A 25734-nucleotide genomic window follows, 5' to 3' on the forward strand; every position below is an offset into this window, starting at 1 on the left:
TTGGCTTCTCTCTTTGTGACTGATGGTATCTGACATTTTCAAATCCTCCTTTAGGCCTCTTCATCAGAAACACAACTTTGAATAAAATAAGAAGAATTTTAAACCTCAAAAATCAGAAAGAAGACCTCTCAGCCTGCTTCCTGCTCATGAAAGGATCTTGGCCTCTACCAGTAACTATCAAGATGCTGAGACCTCTGTAACTTCCTAATCAAGTATGAGGTAAATGAAAGTGTCAAGTTTACTGCCCAGGAACTTTATGATTGTGTGTCACAGACTGAGTATCAGAAGTTAACCACTGGTTGCTGCCAACTGGTTGAGATGGAATATTCCATGTGACAGTGCAATGCATCTGTCTATATGGAGGCCAAAAACAGGGGTTGGTGTGGAGACATGTTCAACTATAGGACCTAAATGCTAGTTTATAACTTAAAAGGAATCGCATTTGTCTTCAAGAACAACAGAGTAGCTTTCAACCTTTTGAGTCAAACCCAAGAGACATGTAAACAATGTCTCATAGGTGCACAAAGGTGATTGCTTATTCCTGCAGATCCACTGAGGTTCTAAAAAGCCTAATGAATCCATTTGTGGGACAAACTGTGGACTCAACTCATTGGAGTTGACAATACCTCCCTACCTCTACTCCTGACGCTGAGCCAGACTAAGGAAAGGAGAACCATCTTTTTAATCACCTTAAGGCAGGAGCCACTGTGGCATCTGTGGAGGGCCTGGGCCATGGCATTAATGTCTTTCAAACCTACACATGGGTATATGACCAGAGACACTTCCAAACCCCAAGAATTAGGACTTGGCCACGCTCACCATGTCCTACAAATGAAAGCTTATCCTGGGCTGTTCTATGATCAAACTGTCTTCCATGTAGACCTGGTAAACATGACCCACATCCCTTCTACTTCCCCCGGGACAATGAAAGTAGAATTTCAACTTCAGCTGTAACTTGCTGTATAGCTTCTTCTCTTCTTTCCTGGACTTGTCACTCTTCAGTGCATTTCTAATGGGAAGGACAGGGGAAACCCTTATACTGGGTTTTCCCTTAAATGTGAAGTAGCATGAATTTATAGGACTCATAAATTCACGTTTGCCCTTCACTCATGTTTGCCCTTCACTAAACCAAGTGTTTAACTGACTTCTTACTTAGTTATATAGTAAGTTGGAAATCCTTGTTTACTACAGTATGTTATGCTTTTGTTAATATATTAGATTAAATCTAATTTGATACTCTATGATAAATGTTCATTTATTTTTTACAAAAAAGCAATACATTGTATTTTTAGTAAAAAAAAAATGGCATAAAAATAGACACATAGATCAATGGAACAGAATAGAAAACCCAGAAATAAACCCACAATTATATGGTCAATTAAACTTCAACAAAGGAGGAAAGACTATATAATGAGAAAAAGAGTCTCTTCAACAAGTGGTATTGAGAAAACTGGATAGCAACATGCAAAAGAATGTAACTGGACCACTTTCTTACACCATACACAAAAATAAATTCAAAATGGATTGAAGACCTAAATCTGAGACCTAAAACTATAAAAATCCTAGAAGAGAACATAGGCAGTAATTTCTCTGATAATCAGCTGTAGTAACATCTTTCTAGATATGTCTCCTGAGGCAAGGGAAATAAAAGCAAAAATAAACTGTTGGGACTTCATCAAAATAAAAAGCTTTTGCACAGCGAAGGAAACAATCAACAAAACTAAAAGGCAACCTACAGAATGGGAGAAGATATTTGCAAATGACATATCTGATAAAGGGCTAGTATCCAAAATCTATAAAGAACTTATCAAATGCAATACCCAAAAAACAAATAATCCAATTACAAATGGGCAGAAGACATGAATGACATTTCTCCGAAGAAGACATACAGATGGCCAACAGACTCACGAAAAGATGCTCAACATCACTCATCATCAGGGAAATACCAACCAAAACTACAATGAGATATCACCTCACACTTGTCAGAATGGCTAAAATCAAAAATAGAAGGATGAAGAAGTATTGATGAGGATGTGGAGAAAAAGGAACCCTCATGTACTGTTGGTGGGAATGCAAACTGGTGCAGCCACTCTGGAAAACAATATGGAGGTGCCTCAAAAAGTTAAAAATAGAACTACCTTAGGATCCAGCAACTACACTACTGAGTATTTACCCCCAAAAGACAAAAACACTAATTCAAAAGGACATATGCACCCCTGTCTTTATAGCAGCATTATTTACAATAGCCAAATTATGGAAGCGGTCCAAGGTCCATCAACTGATGAATGAATAAAGAATATGTGGGAGATATGTGTGTGTGTGTGTGTGTGTATAATGGAAAATTATTCAGCCATCAAAAAGAATGAAATCTTGCCATTTGCAAGGACATGGATGGAGCTAGAGAGTGTTACGCTAAGGGAAATAAGTCAGAGAAAGACAAATACCATATGATTTTACTCATAAATGGAACTTAAGAAATAAAACAAATGAGCAAAGGGGAAAAAAAAGAGAGAGAGAGAGAGACAAACCAAGAAACAGGCTCTTAACTATAGAGAACAAACTGATGGTTCCCAGAGGCGAGGTAAGTGGGGAGACGGGCAAAATACATGATGGGGATTACAGAGTACATTTATCATGGTGAACCCTGAGTAACATACAGAATTGATGAATCACTATATTGTACACCTGAAACTAATATAAAACCGTATGTTAACTATACTGGAATTAAAATAAAAAACTTAATAAAAGAACAAAAATAAAAACACTTATATCTTTAAAAAAATCATAAAGAAGAGACTGTGTGTGGGTTAAATCCAAGGCAGAGCTTCCAGCTTTTAGGACTTGCATAAATTTTGTCTAGAAGTCAATGGAGCATGGATAGAAATGCTGACCTACCTCAAGCAAAGCACACACCTTCCCGGGTCCAATTGCCCAGACCTTGGCATGGGCCGGGGATGCCTGGGCATTGCTTCTTCAGAATTTCGCTCTTGATTTGTTGCTGCCAGGATTCTGACCAAGGCTTACAAAGAAGGCAGGAAGCTATTGGCACAAAATGGCCCTATTGCTTTGTTTTAGAATCTTTGTCTACACACATGGGCTGAGAAAGCACCAGGGAAAGCCTGAGAACATGTAAAGGAAACAACGGAGCCCAGTGGTAAAGACCGTGGATACTGGCCCAAGTCCTAACACCTGCTTTACCATTTGATAGCTGTTCGAAGCAACTTGTTTTTAAATGATACAACTTGATTTCATTCACTGTTACATGACTACAATTTAAATACAAGTGGGTAGCAATCTCTCTTTTTTATTGAAGTATAATTGACATATAGCGTTATATTAGTTTCAGATATACAAAGTAATGCCCTGATAATATGCACATGCAAAATGATCACCACAAAAAGTTTAGTTAACATCCATCACCTGACATAGTCACAAACTTTTTCTTTTCCTGTGATGAGAACTTTTAAGTTCTACTTAGCAACTTTCAGATATGTAACACGGTATTGGTAACTATAATCACCATGCTGTATATCGCATCCCCATTTGGGGAAGTTTTTTTTCCCCTCTCTGAGCCTCAGTTTCCTTATCTGTAAGCTGACCACGTGCATACCCACCTAGGAGAGAATTTAAACGTGATATTAAAGCACCTAGCATGTGGCAGAGCCCCTGCCCCCAGGAAGTGTTTGCTCAGGGACGACTGTTGATACATCGCTTTTGCAGCTGATGCTTACCTGCTCTGCACTGTCTAGCAAGTTCTAGCAGAGGTACCTCCATGCCCCGGTGGCAGCTTAGACAAATCGCAGGCAGGAAATGTCACATCTTTTAGGCTAAGCTCTTAACCAAGAACCGGGGTGTCAGAGAAGACTTTAGCATGAGAGGATGTTCAGAGCTACACGGACGGATGCACAGGAGTTAGCAAAACAAGAGAGTGTGGGAAAGGGATCCTGGAAGAGGATGTGTGAAGGCCTGGAGGTGAGACACAGTGCATCCTAGTGCTCTGTGGTCTGTTACTGCTGAGACTTAAGTCCCTTACGTTTTTCCTGCCCTGATGTCTAGAAGGATGCATGACACATATGAAGTGTCACCATCTCTGTCACTTAGAGATTTGTTTTGAACAGTTTGTGTACATGTATGTGAGTCACACATACACACACACACACACACAAGCAGCATTCTCCAAAAGTTCAGTGATAATTCTAGTCTTAGGAATCAGAACCTATTTCACAGACTGTGATCCAGAGGGGGAAGCCGGATGCTTCTCCGATGCAGGCACCCTGGGAACACCACCTCCACTGCGTATTTTAAAGTGGCAAAACATGTGAGCTCACGATCTTGGCACCGTGGTAAGCACTTCAGCTGGGTGATGTCACATACGCTATTGTCTTTATCCATTTCCCCTTAAGTCAGGCTGTCAGGCATTTGGGTTCCTGGAGACGTGGCACATTTGAAGGGCAGGTGGATTTTGTAATAGCCCGCCCTGCCTAACTCGGAGACCGGGATTTCTGCTGGGTTGTTGCTCTTGTTGTGGTTTTGGAAGCCTGAATGGAGGCTCTTTGTACCCATGGCCTTGTGACCTGGAAGGGACAAAGACCAAAGACCTGGTGAAGGGGGACAGAGTGCTTTCAGCTTTGGGGCAGAGTGGCTAGTGCCTTCTGGCTCTTTGATTCTGTCCCCATATCGTATTCAGCCTTGTTTGCACCCCATCTCTTTCAAAGTCTGCCACAGAATGACACCATCTGAAAACAAAAGTATCTTCCCTTAGAGCTCCTGAAAAGGAAGGAAAGAAGGAAGGAAGGAAGGAAGGAAGGAAGGAAGGAAGGAAAGAAAGAAAGAAAGAAAGAAAGAAAGAAAGAAAGAAAGAAAGAAAGGAAGGAAGGAAGGAAGGAAGGAAGGAAGGAAGGAAGGTAGAAAATCCTATGTCAACCAAATGAAAACCAGGGCAATGTCAGTGTTCTTGGGCCTCCAGATATTATAACTTATGGGCAAATATAGCTGCAAAAGAAATCACAGCTCACTCCATGCTGACGGATTGGATTAGGCCAGACGGAGACGCCAGGTTCTCCTGCAGGGTCAGGCCCATGGCCCCCAGCCCAACCAGCTGGCCCCTCTTTCCATGTACCATTCTGAAGCCTGGGTTTCTCTGCATTTTGATCCTCTTCTCTGTGGAATATGCTATTCACACGCAGGGGTTACTATAGTAATAGAAAAACGCTGTTGTGTTAGAAATTTTGCAGAAATATAATTTAGGCAGGAGCATGAAACTGGTGTGTTTATCTTTTCATGGGGATGGAAGCCCAGATTCTGAGCTTCCAGGGGCGCTGGAAGAATTCAGGTCTGAGCACAGCTGTCCAAACGCCCTGGAAGTGGGTCATTGCCTGACCAGTGGACTGGAAGGGACTGTCAGGACTTGGGTAAAGCAGGAATGATCTGGAGAAGGAGGTAGAGGACAACACCCCTGGCCCAGGAAACCGTCAGATTCCGAGTGTGTTCCTCACCTCTGCCCCTGAAAAATCTTGCAAATGAATAAATGAACAAGGGACCTTGTTTTCTGTTCATTCTCCAAGCTTCTCTTCCCCTTAAGAGCTGCGTCAGTGGAGGACTAAGACCTCCCAAGAGCAAGGCGTAAAGCTTATTTGGGCTTTTTCCCCCTCCTCCCCTGCCCCCCATCTGGCCCCAAGTCTAGGCTCACTGGACACTCAGTAAATGCTTATGTTGACTTAACCCCTAGCACTGAAGAACAGGAGGAGACAGATTTCATCAGTCGTGTGAAGGAATAAAGTAAGTGGACAGCCCCCTCTGCAGACATCTGTCTGAGCAGAGTTCCTGGGACAGAGGAGCTTTGAGTTATCATGTAAGTCTTAAGACCTCTGTCTAGGGGGTTGGAGAAAATGACCCTCCACCCCTCCCCCAGACAACCCAGGGCAGTTCTCGCTGATTCTATCATGCAGAACATTTCTGTGTCTCATGATGTGACCCACCGGCATATGGGCCCCACCTTCACTCCCCCACCCCTTTCAATGTTTCTAAGGCTAATTACCTTTTCCTCTGCTCTGTAGCATAAATCACAGGGAGGCGACTTAGCTGTTCACACTAGCATTTTATCAAAATCACAGTCTCATAGAGTGTAAGCACCGTTATGGATCTTACAGAGCATCTGGAACTGGGAGTGATTCACAATTTTTTTTCCACCCAACCCTCTAAAGGGATGAAGCACACTTCCATCAGGAGGAGCCCTTCTAAAGCAGTGATTCCAATGGGGGGTGGGCTGAGTGGGGGGGGGTCACAATTGGAATCACAGGGGGCGGGGGTGGTAACTGTCAGGTTTGCTTTCTGTCATCTGGAAGGCAGGGCTCTGGGGAAAGGTGACACAGGACAGATACATCTTGATAAAGGTGATCAAGAACAGCCTGAACCACACAGCTGGAAGCAGTCCCGAACCCCTGTGCCCCATGGTTCTGCTATCCCTTTGTCTACACTGAAAATCACCAACCGAGTTAACACCTAATTGTCTAGATGTGGGAAGCCGGGGAGACCCAAGGAAGGGAAACAACCAGAAGTCCACAGAAAAAGACAATGCTCTGTGTCAAACTCAGGTCCTAGACTCCCACTCCAAGTTAGGATGTCGCACAGTACAGAGACGCCTAAAAAGGACTATGCTTTCCGAAGGAGAGGAGTAAAGGCACTGATCTGTTCAATCATTCATTTAAAATGTGGGATGAAGGAGGAGCCCAGGAATTTCTTGGAAAGAGGTGGGAAAGGCAGGGGAACGTGGGCATCAGCTAGAGACAGGGAAAGTAGAGGCGTGCTGGGCGAGGGCAGAGGCTGTTCTCCAGGATCTGCAGGCTGGGAGGGAGAGGGCTGTGTGGGTGCCAGACTCAGCGCTCGCTTGGACACCCCTCTCCAGCTCCCTATTCAGTGACATCATGTCGGTCACATACCAGCTCTGCCACTTACCAGCTAAATGACTCTGGCAAGTTGCCTAATCTCTCTGGGCTTCAATCTCCTCTTTTATAAAAACGAAGGTAGTAATGAAAGTCCTCATCTGCCAGGTTACCGTGAGGATCAAGTGACTTAATAAGTGTAAAGTGTATAGAATAGAGTGTCAAGTAGAAAGTGATCCACTGTATTAACAACGATGAGTGCAAGCATCGCCTTGGCTGGTGTGTGCCCAGAAAACCAAACAAAGAATGTCAGAGTCGTTCTAAAACATAAGCAGTTACTATGAAGCAAATGCATCAAAGTAAATGGGGGGTTAATCAGAGCCACCAGAATCTATCTTGGGCAAATCAATGAAGAGGGACTTGAGTGTTGAGGCCTGTGATGTGCCTGCCAAGCTTGGTGCCAAACACTTGTCATTCTTTTTCTCCAAGTCCTCCCTGCTTCTAGAGCCTTCCTCCCACCTCCCAGGTGTCGGCTTGCATCCCACTCTCTGGCCGTGGGTACAACGCCTCCACCACCTGGGGCTGGCTCCCCCACGCAGGGAGACTTGTCTTTTCAACTTGACTGAGAGTTGCCATCAAACCTTCCTTGTGCTCAGATCTCTGTCCCCTACCAGGTGACAAATTGCTGCACAGATGAGCAGATTCTAGGCATTCGTGGGATACTGATTTCTGAGTGCCAGAGTTGCCTTCATAACCATTTCAGGCAATGGTCACAAATGTTTAAATCAGAATTCTAGAGAAATACGTGGTTTTCATAAAAGGAGAACAAATTACTCACCAGGAGGGATTCCTGATCACAGGATATCAGGCTACTTACTGCTTTCCCAGGGTGACCTTCGCCACTCTCAGTGTCCTCTACTTTTGTGTCCCAAAGACACCTCCAATGCTATCTGGCCCGAACTGATGGCACCAGCTTATCTTCAAAACCAGCTTCTCTTATGTTCCTTTTTGCAGGTGTTGGCAGCCCCTGCAGTTACCCAGGTCTGAAATGGGTCATTCATTCTTGATCCCTTCCTCTTCCTTAACCCCCTGCCACCATTCAACAATGTCTGCTAAATTGAGGGTGACCGAGTACTAGGGTCTGAATGTTTGTGTTATCCCCAACTTCATATGTAGAAATCCCAATCTGCAGTGTGATGCTATTCGGAGACGGGGCCTTTGGGAGGTGCTTAGGCCAGGCGAGTAGAAGCCCCCATGAACCGAACAAGTGTTCTTATCAAAGAGACCCCACAAGAGAGCTCCCTCGCCCCTTTGTGCCATGGGAGGCTACAGAGAAGCAAATGATCTGCAAGAGGGCCCTCACCTGACCGTGCTGGGCTTTCAGCTTCCAAAACTGTGAGAAATTGCTGTTTTTTTGGTTTTGTTTTGTTTTTAAAGATTTTATTTATTTATTTGACCGAGAGAGACACAGCGAGAGAGGGAACACAAGCAGGGGGAGCGGGAGAGGGAGAAGCAGGCTTCCCGCTGAGCAGGGAGGCTGACGCGGGGCTCGATCCCAGGACCCTGGGATCATGACCTGAGCTGAAGGCAGCCGCTTAACGACTGAGCCACCCAGGCGCCCCGAAATTGCTGTTGTTTATAAGCCATCCAGGCTGTGTTAGTTTGCTAGAGTAGCCTGAATGGACAAAGACACCAACTGTCCCAGTTTTCCTGGGGCTGAGGAATTGCCCAGGATGTGAAACTTGCAGGGCAAACATGAGGAAAGTGTCATGGACATAATGTTCTAGGCGAAATTCTGGGAAGAACGTGACCCTTAAACAACTGCACAACAGCCAGTGTCGTGCAGCTCCCCTAGCCCTCACAGGTAGACCAGAAGTGCAGGAAAACTCAGAGCCTTAGAAGCAGTTCGCAGGAGGGGTGTACAAAAAGCCCAACCCCCTCGCTTTGGAAGGGATAATTCAGAGAAGTGTTCTTTTACACCATCTCGCAGTTTCTCCGCACATTTAGGCAGGTGATTAGCTGCTTGCCCTTCTCTGCGTCACTCCCCTTGATGGTACTCCCTGTACTTCTCGAATAAACTACTCACAGTTGAATCCTTGTCCCCAGTCTGCTTCTGGGAAAACCCCAGCTAAAACAGCCACCACAGGAGGAGCCCTAGGCCTCAGATTGGAGCCTGTCGATCAGTGCTATTCAATAGAACTTCCTGCGATTATGGGAATGTTCCAGATCTGTGCTGCCCATATCGAGAGTCACTAGCCACGGGTGGCTTTGAAGCATATGAAATGTAGGCTGGTGTGACTGACAGGCTGAATTTTAAATTTTACACAGTTTTAACTTATTTATACTTAAATAGTCACAGGTGGTTTGTGACTATCGTATCAGATAACACGTGTTAGGGGACAATTGTATCTTTCTCTTCATAAGATTAAAAAGTGTTTTGATTTGTTAAAAAACAAAGGTTGGGGGTTGATAAGGAGAAGAGGGTGGGGAAGGAGTGAGGTGAAAACCCCGGCTTCTGACAATTCCCTTTCGCCTGGGTCTCTGGAAGAAAGCTGTGTAGCTGAAGGATCATGATTCACTGATGCTGTCCATGAAGAATCCCACTAGCTGGACTCACAGATCATAGACTTACCTGCACTAATTATAAGGCTGGCATCACTCAGGATGCTCTTAGGTCTTGCAATTAGTTCAAATAAAATCACTCAAGTGTTCTCTTGGTAAAGTTGTTCCAGCTACATCCAAGCTACTTTAGTGCCTCTTGTTCTTTTAGCCGCATGTTCTTTGAGATGATGTTTCCCACGACCTTGAGTTTATTAGGTCGCCATGAGAGGTTGAGAGTAATCTCCTTTGCGGGAACATTGAACACATCTTCCTAGGAGAGAATATTTGCTAATAACCATTTGTAGTGCTGAGAAAAAAACCAAAATCTTTTCTCAAAGTCAGGCTGTTCACACGAACTGAGGGCCCTTGTAGTTATGCAGAGTTTTGTGTGGTGACCAGTTGTGTGTCTTGCTGTTGTTGAGACAAAGGATGCAGTACAGTGACAGGTAAGTGCTTGGGCTCTGGGTCACCAGGACCTGGAGTGGACACCTGACTCTTCCTCTATGGGATTGTAAGACTTCATTACTTAATTTTGCCCCGTCTGTAAAATGGGCATAAGAATTGTACCTAGTACCTGCCCCACTATAGTGGTATGAAGAGAAGATGAAGCAGCGGAGGGAGAGGTCAGCACATTGCCTGGCACTTAGAAGGCACTCGATAGTTATCATCAACTTCACCATTGTCATCAGACAGACCCAAGTTCCAACCCCAGATTGTGTGACCTTAGCCAAGTTGCTTAACCTCTCTGTGTCTCAATTTCCTCGTTTTTAAAGTGGGGATAATATCTAGCTTGAAGGATTGCATGGAATAAAGATAACTTGTAGGCAGTACTTGGTATGCAAAAGGTACTTATTATGTAATTATTATTCTACCTTTTTTTCCCCTGTAGTGATAAGCACATGGTAGGAATGCAGTGAACACTTTCTGACTTGATTTTTTCCCGTCTGCTGAAAAATACCAGGCCTCTTTGAAATCACGTTAAAGAACTCTGAAATTTGAGTAGTGTTTTATACTTTAAGATATGTCAGGGATATTCCCTCATTCGACTTCTTGTTTTTGCTGACTGTAATCAGGGATAAATTTTGTATTTTACATGGTAATTTCAGTCATATTTTTGTGAGCTGTCTGGGCTAGGAATAAACCAACATTATCTGAGCACTTTGTGCCCAGCATTGGGTCCAGATTTACCTATATAATCTCATTTTGTCTTCATAGCAATCCTTTGTTATTCCTCTAAAGGGCTAGTATCATACCCATTTCACAGATACAGAAACCGAGGCAAAGGGTGGCTAAATGGGTACAAGATCACATAGGGCAAAGCCAAGTTGCAAAGCCAAGCTGTCTTCCTCTAGAGCCCCAGCTCTTCAGCAGTCTGCTATCTCCACACGATGTGGGCTTTTCCTCTTCCTCAAGGAGCCCGATTCTGGCAAAAATCTTGTTATAATGAGTGTGGCCCATGTCTGCCTCAGCTCTGCTCTTTCCTATCCTTGAACCACTAGATCCCAGCAGCAGTTCAGGTCCTGACCTCCCTCCCCTCAAGGTCCAGGTGGATAACAGTTGTCCCCACTTGTCACTCCATGGGGGTAGCTCCTGTGCTTTTTTCTCTGCAGTGAAAGAGCTCAATGAAGCATATAACGTGATAATGGATTTCCAATTGCTTTAGCTAACATCTTCGTAAATTGGTTTCCTGCGCTCGTTCCACTGCAGGCCTTTGCCATTCTGATGGAGACCAGGTAGTGCAGATTGCTGGGCCAATGCAAATGCAGTGTGTGCTGGTGTGCATGCTGCAGGAAGTCAAAAGCAAGTTTGCTGGGTGGGTCTAACATTTCTCTCTCTGTTTCTCTGTCTGTCTCTATCTCTCTGTCTCTCTCTCCAACAAACTTAATGGATATTATTTCACAAACACAAATGTGTTGCAAAACTCTCCCTTTTTAAAAAAGCAAGATGGCCTCTCATTTGCAGGCTTGCTGTGGTCGGTGGAACAATGACCATATATGGGCCAGATCCAGGCTGCCTGTCACATCATTCACATTCTTGGCTTCCTGAGTCACTGGAAGTTCATTATCTAACCTTTCCAGAGAGCCTGCAGTGTGTGGGCGGTTCCATTCCTGCAGATGGACAGGAAATCAGATAAGCCCCATCTGTGTGCACATCTGTTTGGGGACCTCTTTACCTGTTCCCGGAGAAAGAGTTTCACATCGACAGTGAAGTGACTGCAAAATTCTTGCCTGGACTTCTAAATCCCTCACCGGAGTCAGTGGATATTTATGGACCAGAAGACATACAGCGGCCATGACAGGCTGGATCAGAAGGCAGAAAACATCTCTTTAAATCTAAGACCTCTTTAACTGTGGAGGCAAACAGTTAAAACATCAGAAGTTCAAAACAGAGGCAGATCGTCAAACTGTTCCACAGTGAACATCATTCTCCACATCCAGTCTTCATTCTAAACCTGTTCCTGTTCCCTTTAATCTCACAACTGTTGACACAGATTCTTCTTCTGCCCTAAATCCAGCCCTCTTCAAATGGAAAGCACCTTCGGGAACTTTCTCTTGGAAAGTTAGCCCTAAGTGGTGGAAGACGTTCATGCCTCTCAGTCTGACGTGTGTCCACCCCCTCCATCTTTGCCCCCTTGGTTTGTGTAGAAGGCCTTAATAAGAAACCATCCTGCGAGTCTTCCAGGGGTCTGCAGTGAGATGAGGCTGGGAAGTTCATTCCACCCCAATGGTAACAGTCTGAGGTCCAGGCTTAGTATTGAGACACCCATGTTCTCCTGAGGAACTGGCTGGCTTCTGTCCCAGGGACCCTGTAAAACTACCTCTGGGGTCACACACTTGAAGGCCCAGAGGGCAGTGCAGGTGACGTGAGAAGCTTGGGCTGGATGGGCCACCTGCACACAGGGGACAGTTTGGTCAGCCCCAGCTGATGCTGCCAGCCAGGAAGGCAGGCCCAGGACTGCTATATCTTCTGATTTTTTTTTAAAGGGAAGCCAGTGTGAAATGTCTCAATTTTCTAAGCTTGGCAACCAACCAATTGAAAAATATACAAACAGTACTGACGAGGCCCAAACAGAACTTATCAATGGGCCACATTTGGCCCGTGAGCCACCATTTGCCTCTTCTGGCCTTGACTATGAAACCCACATTCATGGCCCACCCTTAGCAAGCCTAGAAGATGTTGTGGTATGCATTGTTTTACTCGATAGTATTTCAGTCTTCACCTTATGTGTGCTTGTTTTTGTTTTCTCCAGCCTCATCACTTGATAATATTGAATATTATCTTGTTAAATTGCATGTGCCACTGAAGAGAGCTTTTTGGAATGAGAAAGGGAAGCCGCCCATTACTTAACTGCAACATACCTTTCTTCCCTGCTTTCCACGCCTGCGCATTTGGACCGGTCTTGAGATGAATGTAGACTAGTCTAAGACAATCATGGTAATTCCACTCCTCTTGCCAACAACTGGGTTAGGCATGGTCATGTGACCTAGCTCTGTCCAATGAGATGTAAGATCAAATCAAGGGGGCGGGGGGATGCACTCTGGAAAAGTTGTCCTCTGTGAAAAATCTGAGTCTTGATGCCATTGTCAGTCCCAAAGCTAACAGCCCTGGGCCTCCCTCCCTCTGCTTCTGGTTAGGTGAGATAATCAACTTTTCTTCTTATTGAAGCTACTTTCTATCAGGTGTTTCTGTTGTTTGCTACCAAAAGCATCGAAACTAATACAAAAAGAAAATTTCTGGGTCACAAACCATGCTCTATTCAGGAGATCAGATTACTTATCAGTCAGTGGGCCCAGGCTGACTGGCCCTTGAGGCCTCTTGCATCGAGAAGACCAAATTGAAGACTCTGTGCTCTCTCTCCTGCCAGGTGCTTGGGAACAGGCCTTGGGCACATTCATTCAATAACATTTTACCGAGTCCCTACCTGTGCAACCTCCAATGACCATGTGACTCGGAGCAGGAAGAACTAGATGTGTGTTTAGGGACTTGACAGAGCTCCAGAAATGAAAGCTGCAGGGAGTGCTTGCCCAAAAGTGTCAGGTGAATACACTTTCTTCTCACAACCTGTCAGGATTCCCAAACTGTCAGGACTGGACCAGTTTGGGCTTCCATTCTAGCAACATTTTAGCCTCTTACTCTACCATAAGCTAGAAAAATGTGAGTAGAAACGCCTGACAGAGGCATCAAGGGCTTAGCCATCCTCGAAGGGGCTACAGTGTGGAGGTGGTAGAGGGTGGCCATGACATTCCACAGTGGCCACTGTGCCCACATATGGCACCCTCTGGTCTAGGAGTCCTTCTCCCTAATTCTAGGTTCCTCGTGACACCTTCCATTTCCTGAACCCATTGAGGCTACAGCAAACACTATTAAGAATGATGATAATACTAACAGGAGGAGAAATTGTAGTAATGGCTAATCCTGAGTAAGACTCTGTGTGTCAGACACTGTTCTAAGTGCTTCACGTATATGAACTCATGTAACTCTCACAACACCTCACGACTTAGGAGGTCAGTTATCCCCATTGCACGCATAGGGGACCTGGGGCCACGGTCACATAGCTTGTCCCCTAGCAAAGCTGGGCTTTGAAGGGGGTATGGTTCCAGGGCTCGTGCCAACACCATCCTACCCAGTGCTAATTGTGCTCATTGCTGGCCTGGCAAGAGGGGATTAGAAAATGTTTACTTCTCACTCTCTGCATGATCTGGATTTTTAAAAATCTTGAACCTGCCCTACTTTTTGCTGGGTTAAAAATATGAGACATGACAGCCACCACATGCTCTTGGGAGAATGTGTCTAAACACTGTACACCTTACACTCTGACGGGCTGACCCTCAAGCCTATGTGTCTTCGTCCTACAAACCTTCCTTCTGCCCACTGATGAGACACTGGAAAAAGAGAGAGAAAGGGTGGACTCTCTAGTAACTATACGGTCCCCAGATAACCCTGGCTAGAGCACTCCAACCCGGGGAAGGGGTAAAGCGGAGAATGAGTCAAGTCTAAGGAAGGTGAACTTGGGCAGGGCATTTGTCTTGGCTTTTCGATTGCAGGGCTTAGAGCATGAGAGTCAGGGGCTACTGATACGTTTCTACAAGGCGAACATCTGATTTTCTTGGATAGATGTCTTTCTTCATTTAGATATCGTTGGGTGCATATGTTCCAGCACCGTGGCTATGGAACAATTGCCCCCCTTGACTTGGCGGCGTAACAGAGCCATCTTATGGGTTCCGTGGGTCAGGAATTCAGTCGGGCAGAAGGGGTATGGCTTGCTTGTGTTCGCTCCATGGAGCCTGGGCCTCGGCTGGAGGCCTTGAAGGCAGAGAGCTGGGATCCTCTGAAGGCTCATTCACTCACCTGTCTGGTGGTGGATGCTGGCTGTTGGCTGAGGGCCTCCGTTTCTCTCCATGTGGTCTCTCTACTTGAACCAGTTTGGGCTTCCTCACTGCGTGGTGGCCAGCTTCTAAAAGTGAACATGGAAAAGATGGTGAGGAAGGGAAGAAGAGAGAGAAATATAAGCACCAAGGGGAAGCTCTACCCTCCTTAGGAGCTAGCCTCATAAGTCATATATTATCACTCCCACCATTCTCCAGTGGTCAATGCAGTCACAGGCTCGTGTGGAGACTCAAGGGGAAGGAAAGCAGACCCCACTTTCCCCATGGGTGGGTGTCGGTCACATTGTGAGAAGTACATGTGGGATGAGGTAGATATCTCCATCTTTGGAAAACACGGTCTGCCCCTTCATTTGAGGTGACAACAGCAGCAGAAGGAGCCTTGGCCATCCTTCCCACAGCTACCAGAGAGACTGCCCACCCCAGTTATAGCTTTGAAAAGACCCCTAACACTGGCTTTAACAGTTACCCATCCTGTAGGCCTTTCCATCAGAGCCTTGTTCTGAGCAAGTTAATCGGAGAAACCCATCTCGTTAATGGGTACTAATGGGTTACTCATCCCGTGAGACCTAATTGCAACCAGTAGGGATCTGCCTTTTGGAGACATGATTGCTTAGCCTAAGATGTGACTTAATAATGGCCCCAGAAGAAGGGAGTGGGCACACATGGTTCTCTTTTGGTGCCGCTCCTCTCATAACTGTGTGGGCAGCCACCTGTCTCTCCAAATGCCAAGCGAGGATCTGTGTGACAGTTCAATTAATGCAAGATCGCTAAGAGCAGGTATCCACTACAGTATGAGCTTAGAGAAGTACTTTATTTTCTGGATCAAAGATGTTAACAACAATTGTGTTTGAGTGGTAGAATTAAGGAGTGATTTGGGTTCTATAATTTCCTAATTTTTTTTATGAGTGTGTATTACTTTTATCATAAAAGAAAAAAAGTACTTATTTTTAAAACTTGCATCAGTAAGAGATAGACCGACAGGAGACCTGGGCTCCAACCCTCCTCCGTCACTATCAGCTTGTGACATCTGCCAGGGCCCTGGATGGGCAACTCTGTGACTTTGTTTCCACAGGCAGCAATGTTGGCCCCCTGTACCCAACTTCTGCTCCGTCCCAAGGTTGTCACGATCATCTCATGAGGAGCAGACGCAAAACATTTGGAAAAGGCCTAATTGCAAAGATACTATTTATTATTATTTGCCTCTTTTTTTTTTTTTGCCCCTAAGCAAGACTTTAGACTTCATAAAAACAGTAAAAGTGAAGTCAAGTTGTTTACTTGTTTACCTTAATATCCAGCGCCATTGCAGTCAGATGCTGGAATATAGTTTTCACAACACATTTAGAAATCCTATGAAGCTCCTATCAGCACACTCATGAACAGAATTTCCTTTAGCATTTTCTTCTTCGGCCTCCTTGACATCCATCTTATAACTACATGCAGCACCTGTGAGCTAATAAATAATGTATTCAAAGAATTCTGCAAGTCCAAAAAGGTCACCATTTGTACATCATCTGTCTATCAAGAGAAATTTTTGGCTCAAAGTAAAAAAGCAAGTTTATTTTGGTGTAACAGCTGCAAAAAAGAAATGGGAATTAGAGCCTCTGCCACTTAATCCCTTTCTAAATATTCATTTAAAGCCCAACTTTCATAAAATTTGATGGGCCTTAATGGGTGAAATCTTGCCAGATGGGGACGTGAAGATTGAGAAAGTAGCGTAACCTGGAATCGGACTTGTTGGGTTTATACAAGCATTCCTTAAGCCCTGCCTGCCTTGTTGCCCAGCTGAAGAGGTGAGTGATGCTGCAGAGACTCAGGACCACCCTCACCACCCACTCCTTGGATCCTGGAGCAATCCTGATTGAGGCCCCAAGCCTTGCACAGAGGCCCCTTCCTCACCCCACAAGCTGGAATGACTCATAGTGATGACTTCAGCCTCACTGGTTTCTTATGTTGCGGCAGTCCCCACCCCCCCATCCCCAGACTCCCCTCTTCCTGTGCTGTGAATGTGACCTGCAACAGGCATTCTCACACTGGATCCTCAAACAACCCCATGAAATAGACAATACCCCCATTTTCCCAATGAGGAAACTAATTTAGAGAGGTCAGAGGACTTGCCAAAGGCACACACACATGGCAAAGCCAAGTGTGTCTGTCCCAAATTCCTTCCTTTTGATCTCTGTGCTGTCCTGTGTCCCGCACTTCTGTTGGACCCCCAGGGTGAGTCTCCTCCCCACCGCCTCCTGCCCTCACCTGCTGGTTCAGTAAGACCTGTGTCTTCCTCTGGGGACACTTCATTGCTGCTTTCTGTGTGCTGTGGGTGGGCCAGGTCAGGGGTGTAATCATTGGGAAATGCACCTTCTTGGGAGAAAGGACGACTTTCATCCCTTTCTCAGCCTAAACAAATACAGCTTCACCACCAGGGAACACAGTATTGACAATTTCCCCTTCTCCCCAGACCATGGGATGCCCTGGGGTCTCTGACTTCATTATCTGGCCTAGGGGGCAGCCGGTTTCTTTTGAATTAGTTGTCCTGGCCTTTGGAAGATGGCGCCCGGACCTTGGAAGAGCCGTGTTCCCGTATTTAGAGCAGCTCCCATAGTAAAAAGATGAAGACCTCAAGCACAGAAAAGCTGCACGGATCTTTCCCAACCTCCTTCAGCGGGGTGGGCCCACCGGGGAGCAGAGCAATGACAGTTTGATTTGCATTGTTTTCAGAGCCACATGTTTTGTTCATTTTCCATCAGGGTAGGCTAGCCAGCAATGGGCAAAGCCTTTCTAATGTCTAAGAACATACGGAGAATTCTAAACCAGTTTTTAAAATTCAAAATGGACATTCAGCCCCTGAGTCTTACTCCACAAGAGAGAAATAGATGGATTTGCGTCTTCTGTCTCAGTTGCCGGAGAAGAGGCTCCCTATCTTGTGACCAAAGGCCTCTGGCCCCAGAGGCTGTGCATGTGGGTTCCTGACAGGCCTTGAATTCCAGCTTCTAATCTTTTGCAGACCTCAGTCTGGACAGACTAAACTCGAAATGTCTTCAAAGACAGCTCAACAGAGGCTGCACACTGCATGTGCTAGCTGTTATCTGGGCTCAAGTTCATGCCTTGATTGCGTGAACTGCATTCCCTAGAGAGGCAGACTGTCTCCATTCCAGCTCTTTAATCATTCTTTGTATGGGGCTGGATCAAACTTTCTGAAGGGCAACTGATTTTAAATAAATAGTTGCAGGCTCAGTCCAGAATACATTTTCACTCTATTGTAGTGGAAGGGGACATGTATAATTGCACGTGGATCAGAGAAGGCAAGAGAGGGAAGGGTCAGCCCAGGACAGGAAGAGAAAGAATACATGTGTCCACAAATTACATAATCTACAATTACATAATGTGCTAGCAAGTAACATACTAGATCCCCAACTCTCTGGGAGGAAATAAAATAATTTGTTTTCCTTTTCCCTTGTCCTTTTCTTCCTCTTCAGCACTGAAAATGAGTTATGATGCAAAATCAAATTGCTCTAAACCTGTTATCAACACCCACCCTTGGAGACAATGTGAAGCAAGCAGAGAATGACTATTCTCCATCGAATTTCTCCCAAAACACTGTCACTGTAACTACCACTACTAACTACGACATCGGGATAGGCTTTCTCAGATTACAAAACTCTCCTTATTCCATTTGTCATCCCCAAACAACTCCATGACTCCTCATTCCTATGATCCCCACCGCAGAAATGAGTCAATCCATCAGTTTCGCACTGTGTAGACAGGGAAGTCCAAATCAAGACTCTCTGATGATACTGTGGATTGGGATTTGTGGCTGGATGGCCCCTACATTTCTACCCTTAGACCCTCTAGACAGTGACTAGCACACTGTGCATGTGGTGGTCACTAAATTCTGTCTAGTTACCTAATTGTTGCACGACAGACTACCCCAAAACTAAGAGGTTTAGCGCTACAACCACTTTCTTATATCTCACAATTTTGTGGATCGGGAATTCAGAGAGGACTTGACAGGGTGATTCTTCTGCTGACTGCAGTGTAGACAACTGGAGCGAGCTGCTCTGGAGGGTCCAAGACTGCTCACACACCTGGTGCCCTACAGTGACAGCTAGAAGGCTGTGCTCAGCTATGCCTTTCTTCTTCTCCCAGTACCCTCCAGACCTCTCCACGTGGTCTCCCCAGCAAGGTAGCTGGACTTTTTATGAGGAAGATTAGGCCCTTAGAACCAGTGTTCTGGGAGACAGGAAGTGAGCGTTATCTGACTTCTAAGGCCTGGACATGGTCAAAGCAGTCCCAGAGCCTGCCCAGATTTGAGAAGGATGACAAGTTTACCTCACGTTTGGACAACCCCGTATTAAGAAGAGAAATCCAAAATTGATACTATTTGATGATGATACCTGAATAGTTATGAATGGATGCTCACGGTTTTGAGGAATTTTGATTCACAGGAGAGAAAATATATGGTATGTGTTTCAGGGCCCACAAATTTCTACCCTTCAACAAATGACCAGCTTTGGATTTCCCAGAGTACAGTGTATATGATGATCAGCTGGCCACCCCCAGGAAGACTAAAAGAGGATACGGTTCTGGGGTGATTTTTGAGGCCTGGATTTCCAACAGCTCTTTCCCTCCCTTAAAGAATGCCCAAATCTTAATCCCCTGAACCTGTAAATGTTACCATATATGACAAAAGAGACTTTCCAGATGTGTTTAAATGAAAGATTTTTGAGATGGAGAGATTATCCTGATTATCTGGGGGTACCCAATGTAATCACAAGGGTCCTTATAGTAGGGAGGCAGGAGATCAGAGTGGGTAGCCGGAGGTGTGATGACAGAAGCCAGTGGTCTGAGTGATGTGAGGAAGGGGCCATGAACCAAGGAACGTGGGCGGCCTCTAGAAGCTGGAAGAGGCAAGGAGCAAATTTTCTGCTGGAGGTTCCAGAAAGAGCCAGCCCTGCCAACATCTTGATTTTAATGCCGTGAAACTCATTTTAGATTTCTGATCTCTAGAACTGTAAGATGATAAATTTGTGTTGTTTTAAGCCATCAAGTTTGCAGAAATTTGTTACAGTAGCAGAAGGAGACTAATACCCTTCTCTAAAGTATAGCTAAGAAATTACAACAACATCTCATGGGGTTTATATCAACAAAGGGGTCAACCTCACAAATAATAAAGTCTAGCAAAATCTCTTTCTGCAATTTAGCATCCTGCCTTTAACTAAGTCCCTGTTAACACACTCTTCGATTTGTGTTCTCCCTTCCTTTCTAAGGTAACAGCTTCCAAGGAAAAGAATTAAATCTAACCAAGAACTAAAGACTATCTTCTAATGAGCGAGGGAGGGAAGAACAGTGAATTTTGTTTTTGTGAAAACTTCTAAACTCAAAAGAGTGGTTTCACTGAGTGGGGGAGGGTGTCTCTTTTAAGAACTAGGCCATTAAACACTGAATGCATTTCTTAAGGATTATCTGAGTGGTTCACTTCTTTTCACACCAGAGAATAGAGCTTAACTAATACCTTTTTTTTTTTTTTTAACAGGGAAACACTGTTGGGGATTTATGTAATGATGCTTATTTGCTTTTGACAAGTACTTAACAGACCACTCTCTGTGAATCTGGAGGCTCATAACAAGTAAGCTTGTCTTCACCGCAGAGAGACAGGGAAGGGAAGACTCATCCAGATCCCACCCTAAGTCGTGAAGGAGCAGAGGGGATTCAAGTCTGAGCCAAGTCCCAGGTGCCTTCCACTAAACCTCTCAGGTCAATGTCAAAGGGAAATGTTCCTACCTAACTTCCTGCTCCCCACCCAACAAGAAGGGTTGGGGAATTGAAGTGATAAATGGAAAATGAATACGATATCTGCCTGTATCAAGTAACAATTGGATCTCCGTTTCAGAGAACTGACATCCAAGACAACGGGGAGATATGAATATGAACTACTGTGATATTAGGTGATAAAAGCCTGGTGGGGGTGTTAAAAAACCTATCAGTTAAAGATATGCCTCGGACATATTTATGGGTCCAATGACATATCTGAAACCTGCTGTAACTTCTCTATCCCTGGCTTCTAGAGTTATGATGACAGATGACATAAGGGTGGCAACCTGTTGAAGCTGGATGATGGGGTCCATGGGGTTTCACCTTACTATTCTTTCTACTTCCCTGTTGGTTTTGAATTTTCTATGATTAAAAATAAAGAGAAAGAGAACTGTGGCCTCAGGTCCCAGGACAAAAACCACGGAGATCTCATTACATAGGGTTCTCTTGTCTTAGTGTGTCTGTTCTCAGCCTAGGTCCCCTGGCTGGCCTCCTCGAGCACTTCCGTGTCTGAGAGCAAAGATCTGCCCTGGAGCATGCATCTCAGGAAGGTGGATATGGCCAGCCGCCCCTGGCCAGCATTTTAGATGAGGGAAAGACAATCTTCAGCTTGTCTGAAGGAGAAACAAGGAAATGCTCACCAGGGCAGCTCGCTGTCTGACACCAGTGGAGATAGGACCCATGTGTCCCAAATAAGACAGAAGCAGGGTCAGCAGCTGAGGGCTGGAATCCATCAGGCCCCAAGAGCCCACCTGGGCCCACTCAGCAGTTCCAGAATCTAGTTCTAAGAGGCCCTTTCCCTTAAAGATTCTCTTTTCTTTCCCATTTCTTTTTTTGAGTATGGTTGACACCCAGTGTTACATTAGTTTCAGGTGTATAACATAGCAATTCAACAAGTTTGTAGGTTATGCCGTGCCCACCACAAGCGTAGCTACCGCATGTCACCACACAACGCTCTTACAGTATCACTGACCATGTTCCCTAGGCTGCGCCTGTTACCCCTGTGCCTTATTCATTCCATACCTGGAAGCCTGTGTCTCCCACGCCTCTTTGGGTGTGCCCATCCCCCACCCCCTTTCCCTCTGGCCACCACCAGTTTGTTCTCTGTATTTACCCCAAGATTCTTGATGACTTCCAGAGCAGAAGTGGGACAGGTGGGGAGTTCAGGTACAAGGTCGGAGAGGTGCAGGTGTGGGAGAAGCAGCTTAGGTGGTCACCTGGAGAGCAGAAAGGCTGCTTCCTACCCTAAGATGGAGAGATGGTGGGACAGTCCTCTCTGCTCCCTATATGGGCACTCAAGTGAGCTCACATGGGGGAGGAGAGGGAAGTGACAAGGTTTCCCCTGCTTTTCTGAGAAGTAAGATGGTTCACCCGCCCAGAGGACTGTGGGAGTGTTTTCTGGCTTGCTGAGTGAGCTCCGCTGCCTCCCTTGACCGGAACTTCAGGTAGCCGCCTGGGACAGTGCCGACCCAGGGCCTCCAGGATGCAGCCGGCCAAGATGTCAGTCAGGCAGCAGCAAAAAGTGTCGCTGACATCTTTCTGGAGTTCTGAATATCATGGAACACTTTTCATTCGGCTACAGGAAAATTCCCTACCAAGGGGCATGATTTCCTGCTGAGATATTTAGAGTTCATTGTTCTCAACCTTGGCTGCACATTTGGATCATCTGGGAGATTAAAACCCCCGGTGCCCAGACCCTGCCCCTGACCAATTAAGTCAATAGGCCTCAACGGTAGGCCTGGGCACCGGGATTGTAAAAGCTCCGCAGGTGATTCCAAGGTGCCCTTTTTAGAATCATTCAGGCCTCTGCTCACCTGTCACCCCCAGAAAGGCTTTCTAGACCAGCCCACTGAAGGAGCCTACTTATTTTCTCTTCTAAGTACCTACTGATGACCGAGATGACGTGATAGAGTTTTGTGTATGTTTTTATCGTCTTACTGTCTAATTAGAAAGTTCTGTATGGGAATAGACATCATTTAATCATCTGTTTTGCTCACCACCGTACCCCCAGCTCTACGAACCGCTCCTGGCATACAGGTGTCACTCACTAAATGTTGCTGAATGAATGCATTAGTAGGAAGCAATTTTTGTACATTTTATGATCCATTCATGGCTGGTGGTGGATGAATAATGTCTGTAAGATTGCAGAGGAGAGGAGAGTGCATCAGAGTGGAGCCTGGCCCCAACTCCAGGCTTTGGAGGGACAACCCTCCTGTTGGGAGGTTATAGAGTCCCTCAAAATCACCATTAGGTGGCCCAGCAGAGTGTGGTGCACAGCGCCATCTTCTGGACAAGACAAAACTGGGTTTGCTTTTCTCACATCCTGGAGGGTTGCCTGAAAGCAGCTCTTCTTGGAAAAAGAGCAAAGAAGGCAAGCTTCATCCTCAGTGCATTCACCAGTATGAGTGAGCACCATCATGGATGAGTGTGTGTGTATGTGTGTGTGTGGATTAAGATTTTACCTAATGCACAAATGCAAAACCAAAATCCACCATTCTTTTAGGATTGATCCAGTGAAGAATCTCTGGGTCTGTGCCAGGAAAGTTAAACCCAAGAATCGGCAAGTAACTCTCAAAGGTGAAAAATGTCAAGCCTCCACTCTGTGGGACATACCGCTCTCTCACCCCTTTCAACATCTGTTGTTCTGAGGCCAGCCTGAGGTGACCACATAAAGGGCTAATTGATGGTCTTTGATCAATTTCCTGGAGCTAAAATGACAGAGGACCCAGCTGTTAGAAGAGCTATTCCAAGTTCTTAAGTGGGTTTCCAAATGCTTACCGTATGTTCAGTAAACTTCAGACTAGTTTATTATTTTTATATTGTAACCTGATCTTCAGAACAAAAGCTCCATCATCTCTCGATCTCTCTCAGACATGCACACACACGCACACACACACATACCCCACACACCACACACACACCACGCCCAGATACACACAGGACTTAATATACTTCGAAGCTTCTCTTAGACCTTTACAAGAATATTGTTCTCTATTTCAACTCGAAAACATTGGATAAGGCCAGAAATAATTCCTGGGAGGGCTGAGATTATTTAACTAAGAAGGAGAAAGTTGATTTAAGAGAAACTTCAAATGAAGAGCAAGCCTTGATTAGATAAAAATAGGACTAAGATATGTGTGAGCTAGTCATACGGTGGGGGTTTCTACTTTACGAGGTTCTGTTCAGGGACATCACGCCACCCTGTGTGATCGCAAATCCTGTTGTAACAGGATTGTAAGGTCTACCAAAAATTGTTATGCCAAATATGGGCAGCAGCTGTTCAGTACAAAGGTGTTAACAATGACAACCAAAAAAATCAGCTTACCGTGTGGCTGGAGCAGCTCAATTAAACATCAGGAAAAATGTCCCAATCAGTGAGTGATTATATTCTAGACCAAGCCATGGAGAGAAGCAGTGAAATACCTTTTCTGTGAGTCTTTTCAATATATGACAGATACTCATTTGAGATTTCTGGAATCTGAGATTCTCAGGCGTTGGAGGCACTGAAAAAATAAGTAAATTCTGCAGTCATTCAGTAAATATTTGATGAGTCCCTAGTCTATGTCAGCGCCAGTCCTGGTCCCTGGGGGGTATCCAAGCCTGTGCATGACCCAGTTCTGCCCCCCTGGGAGTGAGGGATGATGCAGATAAGCACTAATCACCCCAGGAAAGGTTGCTTCTTATGGGCATGACCAGGTTGTCCTTGACCTGCAGGTGGAAAGATGGGTCGGATTTTGTTTGATGCAAGCAGGTGCCACCAGGCCAAGGCGATGCTGGGAATGTAGACCCAGCCCTAGCAATACACAAGTCAGGTCTAAAAGATAGTGGGTCATGTGGGCTGGAAAAGAGATGTAGGGGGTGAAGCGGGGACAGGTGAACTGGGAAAGGTAGTTGTGGGTGACCTCGAAGGCCAAGCTAAGGAATTTGGACTTTGTTCATGAGCAACAGGATGTTAATTATGACCTTCAAGATGCCAAAGGTGAAAAGGAATGGTTTGACTCACATATGTTCTGAGCCTGGGTGTTGGGTCTCAGGAGGGTCCCCTCTGTGTCCTGGACATCTGGGTGCAGGCACGGGGGTCCTCTTCAGGAGAAAGGGCAGCTGTGGCACAGGAAGATGCCGTATCCCACCCGACATGCTTGAAACCCAGCTCAGAAGGCATACCTGAGCAGCATTGCCTTGAAGCGTCATCGATTGATTTCTACTTTATTATGTTTGTAAGTTACAATCTTAAAGAGATAATAGCCCTCTCTTCTAGAAGCTAAGAGGTCTATAAACCTCTTGCTATTTTTCTGGTGATAATACCCTTCCTTGGTATTTTGAGACCAATTTATCTCTGTTATTTTAGATTTTTACCTACACTGTAATTGCTCCCTCTGAGAGGCCTAGTGCTATTTGAAGGCATTTAAAAAACTGAAATCCAGGGGTGCCTGGGTGGCTCAGTCAGTTGAGTGTCTGACTCTTGATTTCAGCTCAGGTCGTGATCTCAGGGTCATGGGATTGAGTCCCACTCTGTGCTCAATGCAGAGTCTGCTTGTCCCTCTCCCTCTGCTCCACTCGCCACTCTTTCTCTCTTAAAATAAATAAATAAAATCTTAAAAAAACAAAAACAAAGTTGAAGTCCTTCCCATATTTCTGGGACAAGAGTAGCAGAGTGGTTAAAGTTGAGTTCTTGAGTCAGACTTCTTGCGTTCATAACCTAAAAACATACTGTGGGCATATTACTTACCCTCTCCAGGCCTCCGTTTCCTCATCTGTAAAATGGGCATAATAATGGTACTTACTACCTGATAGGATTATGAGAACCAAGTGACCTAATACATGTCAAGTGATTACAAGTGCCTAACACAGAGTCGAAGCCCATAAATGCTCTCTTCATCAGTTTGCATCCTGTACTTGGGTCAGAGTCAGCCCTTTTTTGGTAACCGCGCGCCTGGCTCCCATCTGGCCTGATGCTCTGAGTCTCCCATCAGGAACCGCCCCCCTCCCCCCCCCCCCCCACGCCTGGCTCCTTCTACCTCCTGACCCTCCGCTCCTGCCCTCTCCCTTTGCCTCCG

Source organism: Neomonachus schauinslandi, chromosome 4 (assembly GCF_002201575.2).
Source record: "Neomonachus schauinslandi chromosome 4, ASM220157v2, whole genome shotgun sequence".
Classification (NCBI taxonomy): domain Eukaryota; kingdom Metazoa; phylum Chordata; class Mammalia; order Carnivora; family Phocidae; genus Neomonachus; species Neomonachus schauinslandi.